Below are 14,549 nucleotides of genomic sequence, written 5' to 3' on the forward strand. Positions count from 1 at the left end.
AGGCCTCTTCCCCGCCACGGATTTGGCTCGGCGGGGGGTTTCTCCCGCTCCTGCTGGGCTTGGGGCTGAGGGGGAGCTGGGGTCCCGAGCGGCTGCCCCGCACCGTCAGCCTGGGTGTGAGACCGAACAGCTTGGTGTTAAGACCAAATTTCCAGCGTTGGCCAAGAATCATAGTTTGTGCTGTTCTGGGGAGGAGTACAGGTGGTTGGGACTGTAGGCAAATGTTTCATTTTAGAAAACTCTCTCTGAACAAAATTAAAGTTGAGGGCTGGGGGTTTATTTTAAGAGTGCTGTCGGCGGTGGTTTTAGGTTTTCAGGTTTTCTGTCCTGTTTTTTTTTTTTTTTTTTCTCCCTAGACTTATTTTCCCACCTGTACCACGGCAAAGGACACACATAAAAACAATTAACATACAGGTTTGATGGTGATGGAACATCAGAGGAACACTCAGATGCGCAGGAACAGCACAACTGGCAACAAGAGCGATAAAGTAAGCCTAAAGTATGAAAGAAAGCAAAATAATTTGAATTCGATTTTTAAATGTTGTTTTTGCAAGCAAACCTTCTGCTACTTAAATTTAACAGTGTTCAGAGTGAAAAATAAAAAAAAAAGTGTCTTATATGACCACATGTAATCTCTTTTAAGGCTAGGAAAGGACTGCTCATCTGCGCTGAAAATGTTCTTCAGTAGTTGTTCAGCGAACCTGTTCATATGTGTGGTGTCCAAACATGTATTCCTCAGGTTAACTCCTTCAAAGTCTTCTATGTTAGGAATCACTTTTCTCACTCTCTAAACAGAATTAAAGGATATTCTATTTACAGAATGTAAGTGAACATATAGAATATAAATAAACGGACAGAATGTAAATGTAAATAAATATAAATTGAATTTTTTAAAAAAGTTATAAAGGCCTTTTGCTAGACCTTGCCTAAAGAGAGACAATGTAGAAGCATTACTACCGATTCCTTTATCACCAAGATAGGATTTTTACTTAAGCACCTCCTGTGGAGCAAAGCCCCAGTTGTGTTGTTTAGTGCAATAAACACAAAGCTGTTGGACCTACAATCATGAACAGGTTGCAAGAGGCCACTGCTGAAAGGAGGTCTAGACACTTGGCTGTTCTCCCTTTATAGCCATTGCGCTTGGGAATTAGCCGTTAGCCTGAGTCTCACAGACATGCACCAAGACCAAGCCCTGTCTGCAGGGGGGGATCTGCAGTTCACTTCAGCAGGTCCCCCAGCCAGACTAGTCAGAAGGTTATATATGAGGTCTCGGACTGCAGCATACCCTACAAAGTGAGTCAGCCCAAAAATGCAGGTTGAGGGTTCAGGATTGTGACACATCGAATAAAAAACTCTACCATATACCATATCGCTGCAGCTTTTTCCATGCAACAGATGGGCACGCCTCTCTAACATACAATAGCTACTGAGCAGATATGAGAGTGGAATTATGGCAACCACCTTAGAATTTTATGAGTCTCTGACTATTTAATCCTTTCGAGTTTCTCCAGTGGGGTTTGATGGAAAGTCATATTCACCTCAGCATTAAACTGCACTGACGTCTTGTATCTGACTTTTGGTTTTGAGTTCACAGTGATTTTTCGCTAAAGCAGACTTAGTTGGTGACTGAATCCATTTTAAAGTCCACGCAGAAGCATATGGACAACAAGATGTGGCTAAGCACAAATTAAGCACAAGTTAGGCTTCCATTTTTAATACTAAAGGTCACTGAAGATTACATTTCACTGTACTCAGGACTGGGTTGAATTGATCGTTAACTTTTGTCTCATAAAAAACCCTCGACACACTGTAGACTTGCAAGTTACTGTTTTCACAAACTGCACAGCAAACATTTATTTAATTAGACTTTATAGGAAATCCTCATCTATCTTGATTCCTAGTGGCCTTCTCTGCCTCTCTTTAGTACAGTGGGCTATAAAGCACTTATTTAGAGAGAGAAATTCAGTTTTGTTGTTATGGTCCATAGAAAATGGAAGAAACGATGTATTATGAGAGCAAAGATATATTTGTATCTTTTGTTCTTAGGCTGAGGAGAGTATACAGTAAAAGGAGAAGAATGGATGTGAGCTGAAAAAAAGTTTGTTGCACTATTTTGAACCAGTGCTATGCTGAACTCACCTGCCATGTTTCCAGTGGATGGGAATATCCTGTTAATTGCTCAGGTGGCGTTACGACCTGACAGGGTGGGCACAATTTTGTCAAAGAGTAAGCAGAATAAGGTGACACTGGGGCACTTTGAAGCAAAGCTATAAACCACACTATGTTGTCAGTTCTTAACAAGTCTAAGGCTTGAAAAAGCACAATGCTTTCCTTAGTTTTTGGATTTTAGTAGCTGAACGTCAGTAATGGACTCAACTAGGGTAGCCTTTATCAGACACATTACCAGTTAACAGTCATTAAATATGCTTGGACTGTAATTGCCATGCTGTTTGGACCCAGAGAAAAGCTGGTCAGAATCCTCTCTGGCTGCAACTGTCAGTGACATTTTCAGAGGTACTGCTATATTTTTAGTTGCCCCTTTTTCATCTTCTGTAGCTCTTTGCAAATGCATTTTGATAAACTTGTTTGGCAGTTTTAAAGGTTTTATTTGCTCTAGTGAAAATATTCTGCCCTTAATCCTAAAAGTTAGAGATCTGCTCTCTACAGGTGACACTTAGGAGTGATAGTGCTGAGTTATTCCTTCTCTGTGCTAACTCACATTTGTACTGCACAGTCACATGCCAAAGAGATCTGTGAGAATAGGACCTGTTGTTAATCTTATGGGAAATGGCTGTAATTTCAGTGGAACTGAGAAATAGCTTAGTTTGAGCTTGTGAAATGGCCTGTGAGCCAGTATTCACATATGGTCTGAAACAGTCAATTCTCTGTTGCATCTTTGTATTGTTGTGCTTGTCAACCCAGTATCAATTTTTTAACAATAAATTTTCCTGTTATCCAAACTTTGAGTTAGTTCTGCTGGATGAATCTGAAAAAAACCCTCACCAAACATATATATATATATATTGCTGCTTATGAAAAGGACCTTGTGCTCCCTGTAGAAAAAAAGGTGCAGACTCAAGCTGGTGCAGGCTCAAGAGATGTAATAGGCTGGTGGTGTGATCACTCTGCAGCCATGTAATGAAGCAACAAGACAATACTGTGTGGTAGGTCATTCTTGTTTATGTGTGAATTTGCGCACAGTCATTATGGAATGAGAACTCTGCAAGTGTTATCACATGAGTCTGAGTCAGCATTTTTGGTGAGTGTTACGCAGAGCAGATACCGGAGGGTGCAGAGAGGGTCCTTTGGACCACTGTCAGAATAGCCACTGAAACCTGGATGGAAATACTCAAGACAAAAAAGACCCATTGCACTGCCTCTTTGCATCTTAGCCATGAAATGAATTTGCAGTCTGTATTAGATTTTCAAGCCAGTAATTTTTATTAAATGTTTTGTTGTTTTTTTCCTCAAAATTGCTGTGATGACTATGGGACAGGCACAGAATGACCCTAGAACACTAATGAAACCTAACTAGAAAGGACAACGTTTTGCATTTTCACTAAAATTTCAAGAGTGGTTTGGTTTGGGGGAGGGATTTTTTTGGTTTGGGTTTTTTTTTTTCCTAAAATCTAGGAATTCATTTTCTCCGAGTGAATACTATTTATGTGGCCAAAGAAACAATCTGAAGAAGCCCAAAATAACAAGTACATGGTACTACCTGGCATCTGTGGTCACTATAAAAACAAGTCATTATGCAAACTGGTACTTCCTAACTAGAGCACAAGTTTAAGTAAACAAAATGGCATTTGGTATAATCTCTCTATGGGAAAAACAGATGAGTCATTCAGAAATGTAGAATGAGGGAAGGATCTAAGGAGGAGGGTACTGGCGATGAAGAAAGGGGGCTGCTTGAGCTATTTAACATGGATATAGAGGCTGCAATTCCAAAACTGGTACTTTGTATCAGTTACCACTGCATCACCTTTTGTAATCTCCTCCTACCTCCCTCAGCACATCTTACTTTTTTTTTTGCTGGCATCTAGATTTACATACCTGAAATTTTAGTTCCTTGCCCTGGCAGCTATACTGAACAACCCACCGCCACCGCCACACCTTTCTATCTACTGTAAGATGTGTGTAGTTTGATTTTTTATTTGTTTTGGGAAGAGGTGAACGTGTGTTGTATCATTGAAACTACTTGGAGCAAAAGTGCATTGTTTTTTACTGTTTCTTCCTTTTTTGGTTTCCTGTTATTCCTCCAAGCCTTGTGTTATACCCTGCAGAAAATCATGGTGTTTTAGAAATAATTTTAATGGCAAATAGTTAATTTAGGCAGTTCTTGCTCCAAATGCCTGACTGATTTTAATGAAAATATCATTTAAAAAAAAATAGCTAGCTGTTAGTATCTGGTATCTCCTTAGTTCATGACTCCTGATAGCTGTGAACTCTAGGAAAGAAACTGACTTTTTTTTCTTTATATTTTCACCTGAATTATGCATTTAGTTGTTTCCTTGTGGTCTCCTGTCATAATTTCCTGCCTGATGCTTGCTCTTTGTGTTTATGTAAACTACTCGGGAGTTGGGAGAAGACAGACAAAAAGGAATTTCCATGATGCTCTCTGTGAATGGCAGGATGGGATGCAGCAGAGAGATATTCTTCACCTAAGGGCAAGAGACCTGTCCCACTTTCCCTTTTCAAAGAAAAATTGTGTGGAGAAAAAGTGAAGGAGATTTGAAGGGCCTGACAAACATCTAGCCTAGCAGCAGCACTGCAATATTCCCTGCATCTTCCATTCATCTCTCTAAAATCAGTCTTTGCTTCATGTGCTTCTGTCTACTAGTTCCCAGCAAGGCAACCTGTTTACAGTAACTTCATAATGTGTATGAAAATGGTGCTTTTTTCTATTGTGAATGGTGCCTGTATGGAATTACTTCTCTGCAGTTGGATATATCCAGTGATGTAACTGACACTGCAAGCTAATCTCCTGTAGTTCCTTTTGTGTACAGGGGTCATGATACATAATTTAGATCTGACCCGTTGCATACACTGGCTCTTCAGTAGATCTATATTTAAATTATACTATTAATTCCACAGAGCCATAAGGTATTCTGCAATATTTATGTTACAAAATTAATGGCTTCCCACAAACTGCTACTTAGGCTGGAGCCACATAGGGCAAGTAAGAATGGGAGGTCTGGTGTGATCATGGCTATCAAGCACGTACTCACTGCAAAGAAGTTTAAACTGACTATCTGGACGAGGCTATGCATTGGAGATAAAGAAGAAAAAACAGACTTAAAACTGGTTTGGGTTATGGCTACAGCCGCCTCTAATAGTAGAGATGGTTGTGGATGGAGGATTTGGTTGGACACACTCACTGAAAGATACTTAGATAAGCTGAAACTTGTCAAAGTTTTGATTTGAGAATTAGTTGTAGCAATACATCTACTATGGCCACACAATCAGAGAAGCAGGCCATTAGAATATTTTTAGGGGCTGTAACAAGTGTCTGGGGAAGAGGGGTTTACACTTGTGTGTGTATAGTATTGGTATGACAGAGCAGCTTTCTGTATTGTAGGCAAGTAACTGTTTCTCTGCTACTTCAGAAATCATTTCATGAACGATTACCGTTGCATAACACAGGGGTAAGCAGGTTTATTGAACCCACTATATAATAGCCTACTTGCATTGCAAGTGGCTGGAGTTGCTCTGGAATAACTTAAATTGTAGGTCTGCCTGGCAGGCCCCAGGAATCAAGATACGGGGATGGTTATGACAATATCAAAGTTCCGGAAGTGACCTGAAGGTTTTGATTTCCTATGAGCTTTCATGAAAAGCCAATGATCAAGGCAAGCGATGGTGCCTTTCACTTCTAGTCAGTAGGTTCTGGAAAGACATTTTGTCTATTCACGTAGAACTGGTTGTGAGCTTAATGCATGAAGCACATACAGAAATCTCTTGTTATTCAGAAGATCCGATTCAGCGATCACAATTGTCCATTTTGGATTTAAAATCTGTGAAAGTAGTGATTAAAAATATTCTTTTGCTTAAGATGTGCTGGCTTGCTTGGCACATATATGTCAAACAGACTTTCAGAGAAAGAGAAGGTTTCAAGCAGCATTAGACTCGTGCCAGAAGGAAATGAGTAAGCTCTTACCTAGAAATATGCAGAAACATCTATGCAAATGGTTTAGCATTAAAATAGGAATGTCTGGAGTTTGTGAAAATGATCTGACCCAGGATATACAACTTAACAATACTCTACATTTAGAAGTATAAGGCAGTTAATTTTCTCAGTAAAGAGGAAGTGCTACCCGTTACGTAAATGAATCTTCCGTGCTGTAGTGCTTTTTTCCCCTGGGCTTGCTGTCCTTCACGCACTAACACATTTCTGTACAGTGCATTGTACTCACAGTACACATCAAATCAGCTGTGCACTCAAATAAACCTCTTAACTACTCTATTCTGCATTGTGCAAACAGATGTTCACATAGTATAAAGTGCTTTGTATTGTTTATTTAAGCAGCTAGCGTGACTGTAGTACAGAGGTTAGCTAGACCGTGCCTGACAGGATTGGCTTTCGGGAGAAGAGGGCCCTGGTGGCCTTGGCCTGCCATGGAAGGGAGGTGGCTGGGGTGCTGTGCTGCACTGACAAAGCATCCAGAAGTGGCTGTGTCACATACGAATGTAGAGTCCAAAGCAGCAGCACGGCCACACATCATCTGGAAACCAGAGAAATCTGCCTAGGGTTGACATCACACGTCAGCATGCTGTCTAATTACAAACCATGTGTACACACATAACTGTGCAGCCCCCTAGCCTGGCCCATGGAGCAAAAAACTGTGCTTTATAAAAATTACTGGCATTCCTCCCTGGAGAGTCTGTTGATCGTTTTTTTTTTTAGATGATGACAGCCAGCCAGGTTGTCAGGTGGTTCTGCTGTTCTCTAATTCCGGAGTGCACTTCCTGAGGAGATCTGGCACTGTTGGCTTAAGCTTTCTATTAACTCCATCCTGGAAAGACTGCTTCAGTGTGTGCTTATGTTGCTGCATCTGTCTTTCCTGTAAGGGGACAGTATCCACTCTTCAAGAAGTGTTACCACACAGTGCTACCTGAGAAACTAGGTTCAACCTTTTACTTCAGGTAGGAAATACATGTCAAGACTATGGATAGAAGAGACTCAATAGGAGGAAATAAAGCTCCTATTTTTATCCTCAGTCTTAGGGCTTTCATAACTTTTACATTTTCAGGCTGAAATAGCTTAACTTAGTCTATTTCTATATATTAATTTCTCCTTCTTAAAGTTCCAGTAAAATCACTGCACCTTTTATTAAATACTGTGTGTGTGTGTGTGTGTGTGTGTGTGTATTTACACTCTTCTACAATCAGAGAACACATGATTTTTATGCAAAAGTTGTGAAAAATTGTATAGCTGAAATAAGATGGGATATAAAGTTGCAAGTTTGGCATCGTCAGGCTGGTCTAAAAGTTCTGGTGAGCTTGAACACTGTCTTTATTAAAACTGTTTGTGAAGTACTGTGCTATGCATTAATGATTTATCTTAGCTGGTAAAGTACCTAGCTAAGAACAGCACGTTTGCAGGCGTCGGAAGCTGTGTAAATTAGCTGCATGCTGCAAAGTGTACAAATAACATACAGGTTTAAGAGGTGGTGGTGTGTTTTTAGAGGGTATACACGTAATTGACTTTAGAGATGCCAAATCTACATCTAGGTAATGAATGTTAGATCAGGAATCAGTTACATCTAAATTTCCAAACTGTGTTGTCATTGTTTTATTCTAGCCAACAGAATCTTATTATCAATAAATTATTTTTATAGGTTTTATTACATAAAATAGATGGACAATGATTTAAAAACCTCTATGTGCAAACTCTAGGAAATAATGTTTATTTTTGAAAGGTTAATTTTAACTTTTATCATCAAATGTATACTCAGTGATAGGTCAGAGATGACACATTATCAATAATACTTTCCAGAACAATAAGTTTAAAGAAAAAGCAAGCCTAATGTATTTTCCAGATGTTGTCAGCAGAGGTGGTGCAGTGCTCTAGAAGAGAGTAGCAGGAGGTTATCTGTAAGCATGAATGAAGAATACATCTGTTTAAAATGCCAGGTCTTTGTACAGGTGTGAATCTGAATTGTATGTCCTTACATAGCTTGTCAACAATGGGGTAAATAAGAGAAGAATCAGGCCCTGGAGCTACTACTGGCAAAGTGTGATTCAATGAAAGGAATAATCCAGTTAAATGAAAAGGCCTCTGTATATGGAATTACTCCAAAATGTAATTCATAGAACAATGCGTGCTATTGAAATGTAGTTTAAAAAAAAAAAAAAGAAACAAAAGAAAAAAAAGACCTATTCAAAGGGTTCTTTTGTATCACAGACTCATGCTTTTAGGAGTAGTTCCCAGCTCACAAGATATACGGGGAGAGGAGGGCGGGAGGAAGGAAGGAGAAAAGAAAATTTTCCCACAAGGTAGAGCACCAGTTCCACAGGCGCTATAGCAGTGGTAACGCTCCCGAGGTCCTGAAGCACCTACCCAGCAATGGGCCAGAGGGAAGAAATGAAGAATAGAAAAGTAGACTCCGTTGCCAGGGTCCAGCCCATCCCCATTCATTACGTATTTTATTATTTTTACTGTCTTTAAAAAAAAAAGTGATCCTTGTGAGATATCACAGTCTTGCAGCAGTCAGTCAAAGTTTTTAGAGCTCTTGTGTTGTAATAGGATTGTGACTGTGTGCAGGGCTGCACAGGCCGTAGGGTCTGAACCTGTTTGGTTTTGTTTGGACTCTCCCAAGACTGAGTTCAAGTTCCACTGTGTTTATGTCAAGTTTATGTGCGTCACATGTGCACTGAAATACTGCAAAAGAAGCTTATTAGTGTGACTAATGTATGCAACAAGGGAGACCATCTGTCTTGAGCAGGCAAGTAGTGAGGCTGTTTTCATTGTCTAGTAAGAATGCCTACTTAAGGTTGTTTTTTCCAGAATTTCCAGAAGTTGTATATTCCTAGATTCTTAGGATAATTCAGGTTGAAAGAGACATCAGGAGGTCAGCTAGTCTATCCTTTTGCTCAAAGTAGGTTCAGCTGTGGGGTCAGACCAGGTGACTTAGGGCTTTACCCCAACCTGATTTTGAAAACCTCCAAAGCTGGAGACTCTCTGGGCAACCTGTTCCATTGCTTGTCCTCATGGTGAAAAAGTGATTTCTATTGTCTAGTCTGAATCTTTCTTGTTTCAGCTAATGTCTGTTTTCTCGTATCGTCCCACGAGGCACCACTGTGAAGAGCCTGGCTCTGTCTCCTTGGTGGGCTCATTGTAGGTATTGGGAGGGGAGGCTACTACGAGGTCCTCTCAAGTCTTTGTGTTGAACAAGCCCAGTTTCCTTGGCCTCTCCCTCACGGGGCAAGTGCCCCAGTCCTTTGACCATCTTGGTGGCACTGTGCTGAACTCATTCCAGGTTATTGATGTCTGGTTTGTAGTGGCAGCCCAAAACTGGATGCAGTTTTCAACACGTGGTCACTCATGAGTGCTGAGTAGTACAGGGGGATAATCACTTCCCACAATCTACTTGCTGTGCTGCTGTTAACACAGCCCAGGAGGTTGTTGGCCACCTTTGCTGCCAGAGCACACTGCTGGCTCATGCTCATCAGCTTTTAAGCATGTTTTTGGTAGTTTCTTTGTCATGATAACGTTCCAATATATAAATTTACAAATACCAATTTACATCCCTTTCACATTGTCTTTTTGTCACGTTCATAGGCAGAAGTTTTTTGGAAAGCCAGGAATTTGACAGTATAATTTTTTGTTTGTTTGTTTCTTTGAGGAAACCACATGAAATCTTTAGGTCTGGATCATTTAAAATTACATCTGCACAATTCGATTGCTGTTCATTAGTGAGACACGGTTTAAAGTAGCAAGAGGAAATTCCAGCTCAAATGTATATTTTGAAGCCAGAAATCACTATTGTGATCATTTTGCTTAAATTTCACTCAGCACCACTTACAGTTTCCCCAGTAGCTTGTGGCTGAACCAGAGCATATATTTTAAAAAGACAGTTGGTTTTGTTTAAGTCCTTGGTGTTGCTTTTAAAACTGACATTGAAGGTACTTGACAGCTTTGGGATGTGGTAAACAAACAGCCTATAGACTACACTGGACTGAAACCATTAAATATGATACATAAGGAATTTTTTTAATCGTCTTAGACCTGAAAGTGTTCAGTGCTTTCAGCAGAACTTGTAGACACTTTCATTCCACCTGTGATCTTCATTCCCTTCTGCAGTTATGCTGAGTGTTATTGGCTGTCTGTAGAAATACAGATTTATGTTGGTGTTTTACTGGCAGACTATCAGAAATACATTGCAAATGTTGTTTTCTTTTGGTTCCTATCTTCAAGAATACATATATATGTAAGCAATATATTCTTTAGAGACCTGTTGCCTAAAGAAAGGAGCGCCATCTGGCTTTTTGTTTCTTCTATGGGTTGAATATTTGATGCAGTATATAAAAAAAATTTCCATTGTAGCCAGTTTACTAGCACTGTGTTGCCATATTTTCACTTCATTAGGTGCTTATGCTTGCAATTATTTCCCATTGTTGGCTTTTCTTCTTTTATCTGCTGAGTGACTTTTATATTCTTATTAAATCTTGATGGTCGCACTAGTTGTGAGTAATCTTCTCTGACTTAGAATATAATAAACAGGGAATTAAACCATAAGCCATTAATAGGTCATAAAATAAAGAAAAAGGCTATCAAGAATATCATAAAGTCAGTTACATAGCCTAAATATATAAAAACATCTTTGTGTTTACAGGGTATTTGTTGTAATTCGTTCATATCTGCTTTTGTTGTAAGCTTTGTGAGGAGCTTACATGGAATGTGAGTTTAGGGTGACTGCCCCATTAAGATGCATATTTTACTTTTTTAACTTTGTCTGCTGTGTCAGTTTCTGCCATCTGCTGAACTGCGCTGCAAACATCTCTGTTTAATGCTGTCATTGTTCATATGAAGAAGTTGAGCATTGGTCCAGTGTTACAAACTGAAATACTGAGGTATGGAGGAAATGAACCAGAACTGATAAATAATTTTTTAAATCGGGCATAGATGGATGGGGTTTAGATCAAAAAATTTGATTTTTAAAACCCCTGTCTAGTTGGAGATTAAAATCAATAGTTGTGCTTCTACCTAAAGTCAAGAACTGCTCACACTGAGCATCTTAACGCTGAAGCCGGACTGAAATCTAAAGGCTGGTTAATTCATCTCCCTGAGGGCTCTGAGGATGGAGGTCTGTTGCCCATCTACCCCAGGGCATGTGCAGTTTGTATTGACAGGACTGGGATCCCTCTAGAGTGCAGGGGTAAGATGCTAGTTTACTTTAAAACATGGTCCTTAGAGGAGGTAAGGTGGTAGTTCTAGATAAAGATTTGGTATTGGGTCCAGAAGTGGGAGGTCCAAGGTCTCAGCCCAGCATGGCGCTGCTCAGTGGGTGCTTTGGGGAGCACAGGGAAAGCCAATCTGAAATCGCATTTTCCCTGATCCAGCAAATTTTTCCAGGAGTGGTGGCATGACTTCAGCATCAGAGGTGCTGAGCACCCCGACTAGCATAGCGCAAAAGCCATTGTTACAGTCTTTGGGGCATTATAATTATATAATAAAAAATTATATAATAAAAAATAATAACCTGTGTCTTCGGGGCACAGGTTTGATCCTCTCTTATTGAGAAAGGACTTGAACATAACTAAGTACTCTAACAACTACACTGCCACGGTTTAAAAGGGAAACACCGTTGCTTCTTTATTTTAGAATAAAGAATTTCACCCATCTCGGGGGGGGGGGGTCGGAAAGTCATTCTGGTGTCTAGGCTATGGATCTTAAATGAAATCAAGTGGCTTCTCACACTGTCTGTGGATAGAAGGAAGAAAAGTTGCTTGTTCAAAACATTTGCAAGCCAGGCATACTAATGAAGGTGGGCCCCAAGAGGAAATCTAGCATGCTGGCTACTTCAAATCCCATTTTGATAGACCAGCGAGGTACCAAACACAGAATCCCCAGATTTGCTTTGGGATCAGATGCTTCAGGAAGAAGTATTGCTGAATGTAAGTTCTGTACTGGATCTGGTTCCTAAGGGACCTTCAAGTGACTAAACACAGGCTACATCTGTGCTTGGAGCAGGATCCAGGTGTCCTCATCTGCAGGCCTGTGCTCTTATTCACTGCCAGCCTCCACAGTTCCAAGGAAGGCTGTTTTTAAGGCAGGGATGCAGGCAGAATTTAATCTTTTGGGCTAGAACTGTCTCTGTTGTAGGACTGTATGTGAATCACTTCTGCAGTGCAGCTGGTTGCCAGGAGGTCTAACTGTGAAACCCTAAATCTACCAGTCAGTGTGATGGATTGTAAAAGGGTTACAATAAAAGGGGAAGTCGTTAGTCCCTTCTGGGGATTTCCTTCTTGAGCACCACCAAATCATTTTTCTAACTTCCTAAGTAGGCAGAAGGAGTGAGATATGAATTTATCTTTCTCTCTGGCATTGCTTTTCTGCAGGATTGATATATAAACAAGAGGTAATCAATGACTGAGAGACAGGAAACGTTCTAATGCTGGGGCCAGGGCAACTGTGGTTTGGATATTGCTGCATGCTGCATTTCTAGGCACTTGGTTTTTATTTCAGAAGAGAAACTTTAATGGTAGTGTGTAAGAATAATGGATGCTTATACCAACACACTGGGCAATCTCAGAACCTTTATAAAGCATTACTACTAGACACTCAAAAGTACAGAAGAGGAATTCTGAAATGCTTAAAAAAGAAAAGTTTGACCAAGTAGGGGTTTCTGGATGAAAACAGAAATAACCACCTTCACATTTCTAGGAAAAGAAAACATAAGAGTCTCAGCCTAGCTTAGAAACACTGCATTTTTTCATATCTGTGGCCTACAAAGATCCATCAGGAGGATGAGAAGGAAATTTGTATCTGGACTCTCTAGTCTGACCGTGTTCTAAAGCCCTAGTTTATAGTATGGTGTAAATATTTAAATTACCGTCAGCAATTATAGTTAATCACTTTCTTGGTAAGTAACATCTCAAATTTGCTCAGCAAATGCTTCTGCAATGGTGCTGGCTGTATGGGAAGTGAAACATTACTTATTACTCTGAACATATACCTTCTTAAACATCTGCTGTCAGGATAAATACAAAATGTGAGAAATAAAACTGCTCTGATGTAGTTAATTGCTACTGGTCTGCCACTTACCTACCTAAAAATGCACTACTCTAGAACCTAGCAAACATAGCATGAGAATGAAAAGCAAGTGCTTAAAACTGGTGCTGTTTTTCAAACCAATTGACTGGAAATATTGTAGGAAAACTAAGGATTCAAATTTATCCCCATTTGAGGGATGCCTATTTCTGATTATGTGTATGTTCCAAATAATTCTTGCCTTAATACATAAAAAAAGACCAGAATTCAAACTCCAGAAAGCTTCAGCTTTGAGACCTTTATGTCAGATCCATTTGCAGTATCAAAGCCCACGCAATCCAGACACCAAGAGGGACTTAACATAGTTCAAAAAAGCACTAAATTTTTAAGTGTTCTTAACTGTTTTTCAGACTAGACATATTCAAGTACATTTTTTTTATTTTGGTGGAGGCTTAAAAGTGGCTATATAATAGGATAAAATATAAGATGTATATGTACAAGCTAGCATGTGAAGAGATCCATATTGTTCTGTTCTTCCCGAACAACAAGGTCAGGAAACTAAATGAGATATTTATGTCCATTTTCACTGAGAGAGGTGGAACCAATGTGCTCTCAAAGTGGCTTTCCAGGAATTGAACATTCTTTGGTAACCTTAGGGCAAAGTCTGACAATGAGTTCACAATTTTAATCCTTCCAACAATCGCAACACCCTGCCGCCAGATGGTATTTATCCAAGTCATAAAGAAAACAATGCAAAATAGAGACTGCCACTATTATGTGTGATGAATTATTGGAAACCAGCTTCTAGGATTTTATTGTTGTTATTGAAACAGCTCCATTTTATTAAAGGAAATTTAATCCAGTAAGTATATACAAAGCTTGTCTGTCAGTTTATCTGACTATCTACTCCACAATATATTTTTTCCTTTTTTTCCTTTTCTTTTTTTTTTTTTTTTTTTTTAAATAAATCTGTTATAAGCAGAAAGGAAAGGGCATCTTTGGTCAGTGGTCTAAGTAAGTTTGTCCTGATGCTGTTCAGGATACAAAATACATGCTTATATTACCATGTTATAGTAATGAACCCAAGAAATTATTTGCTTTGCTTTTAAGTGGTGTACCTCACTGTAGACAGTCCATTCAGGAAATTAATTGGAAGTATAATTAAGGACAGTTACACAAGGCTTGAAAACCATACAGCCCCACAGAGCCAAACCAGCACAACTTAACCATGAGCATGTTGCAGTTCCTTAACCTGTTTTGATTCTTTGAAAGGATTTGGTAATGACTGTGTTTAAGTTAGATTTTTCACAAAGAGTTTAGGAAAGATATCTCTTAA

General features: G+C 39.5%; 1 protein-coding gene across 3 annotated transcripts in view; it reads left to right on the forward strand.

Moving 5' to 3' along the window:
* LOC104842210 (chromosome unknown open reading frame, human C9orf89) overlaps window positions 1–14,549 on the forward strand; it is a 76,061-nt gene that overhangs the window by 49,220 nt on the left and 12,292 nt on the right. Inside the window, exons 6-8 of one of the 3 annotated variants that reach the window (XR_775426.1) lie at window positions 357–488; window positions 3,041–3,164; window positions 6,905–8,396. The gene's annotated coding sequence lies outside the window, so the exon portion shown is untranslated. Of the gene's footprint in view, window positions 1–356; window positions 489–3,040; window positions 3,165–6,904; window positions 8,397–14,549 lie in introns of those variants that run through there. The other 2 variants (XR_775427.1, XR_775428.1) reach the window with 2 other exon arrangements.

Source organism: Haliaeetus leucocephalus, unplaced genomic scaffold, assembly GCF_000737465.1.
Source record: "Haliaeetus leucocephalus isolate CR32 unplaced genomic scaffold, Haliaeetus_leucocephalus-4.0 Scaffold984, whole genome shotgun sequence".
In the NCBI taxonomy this organism is placed as follows: domain Eukaryota; kingdom Metazoa; phylum Chordata; class Aves; order Accipitriformes; family Accipitridae; genus Haliaeetus; species Haliaeetus leucocephalus.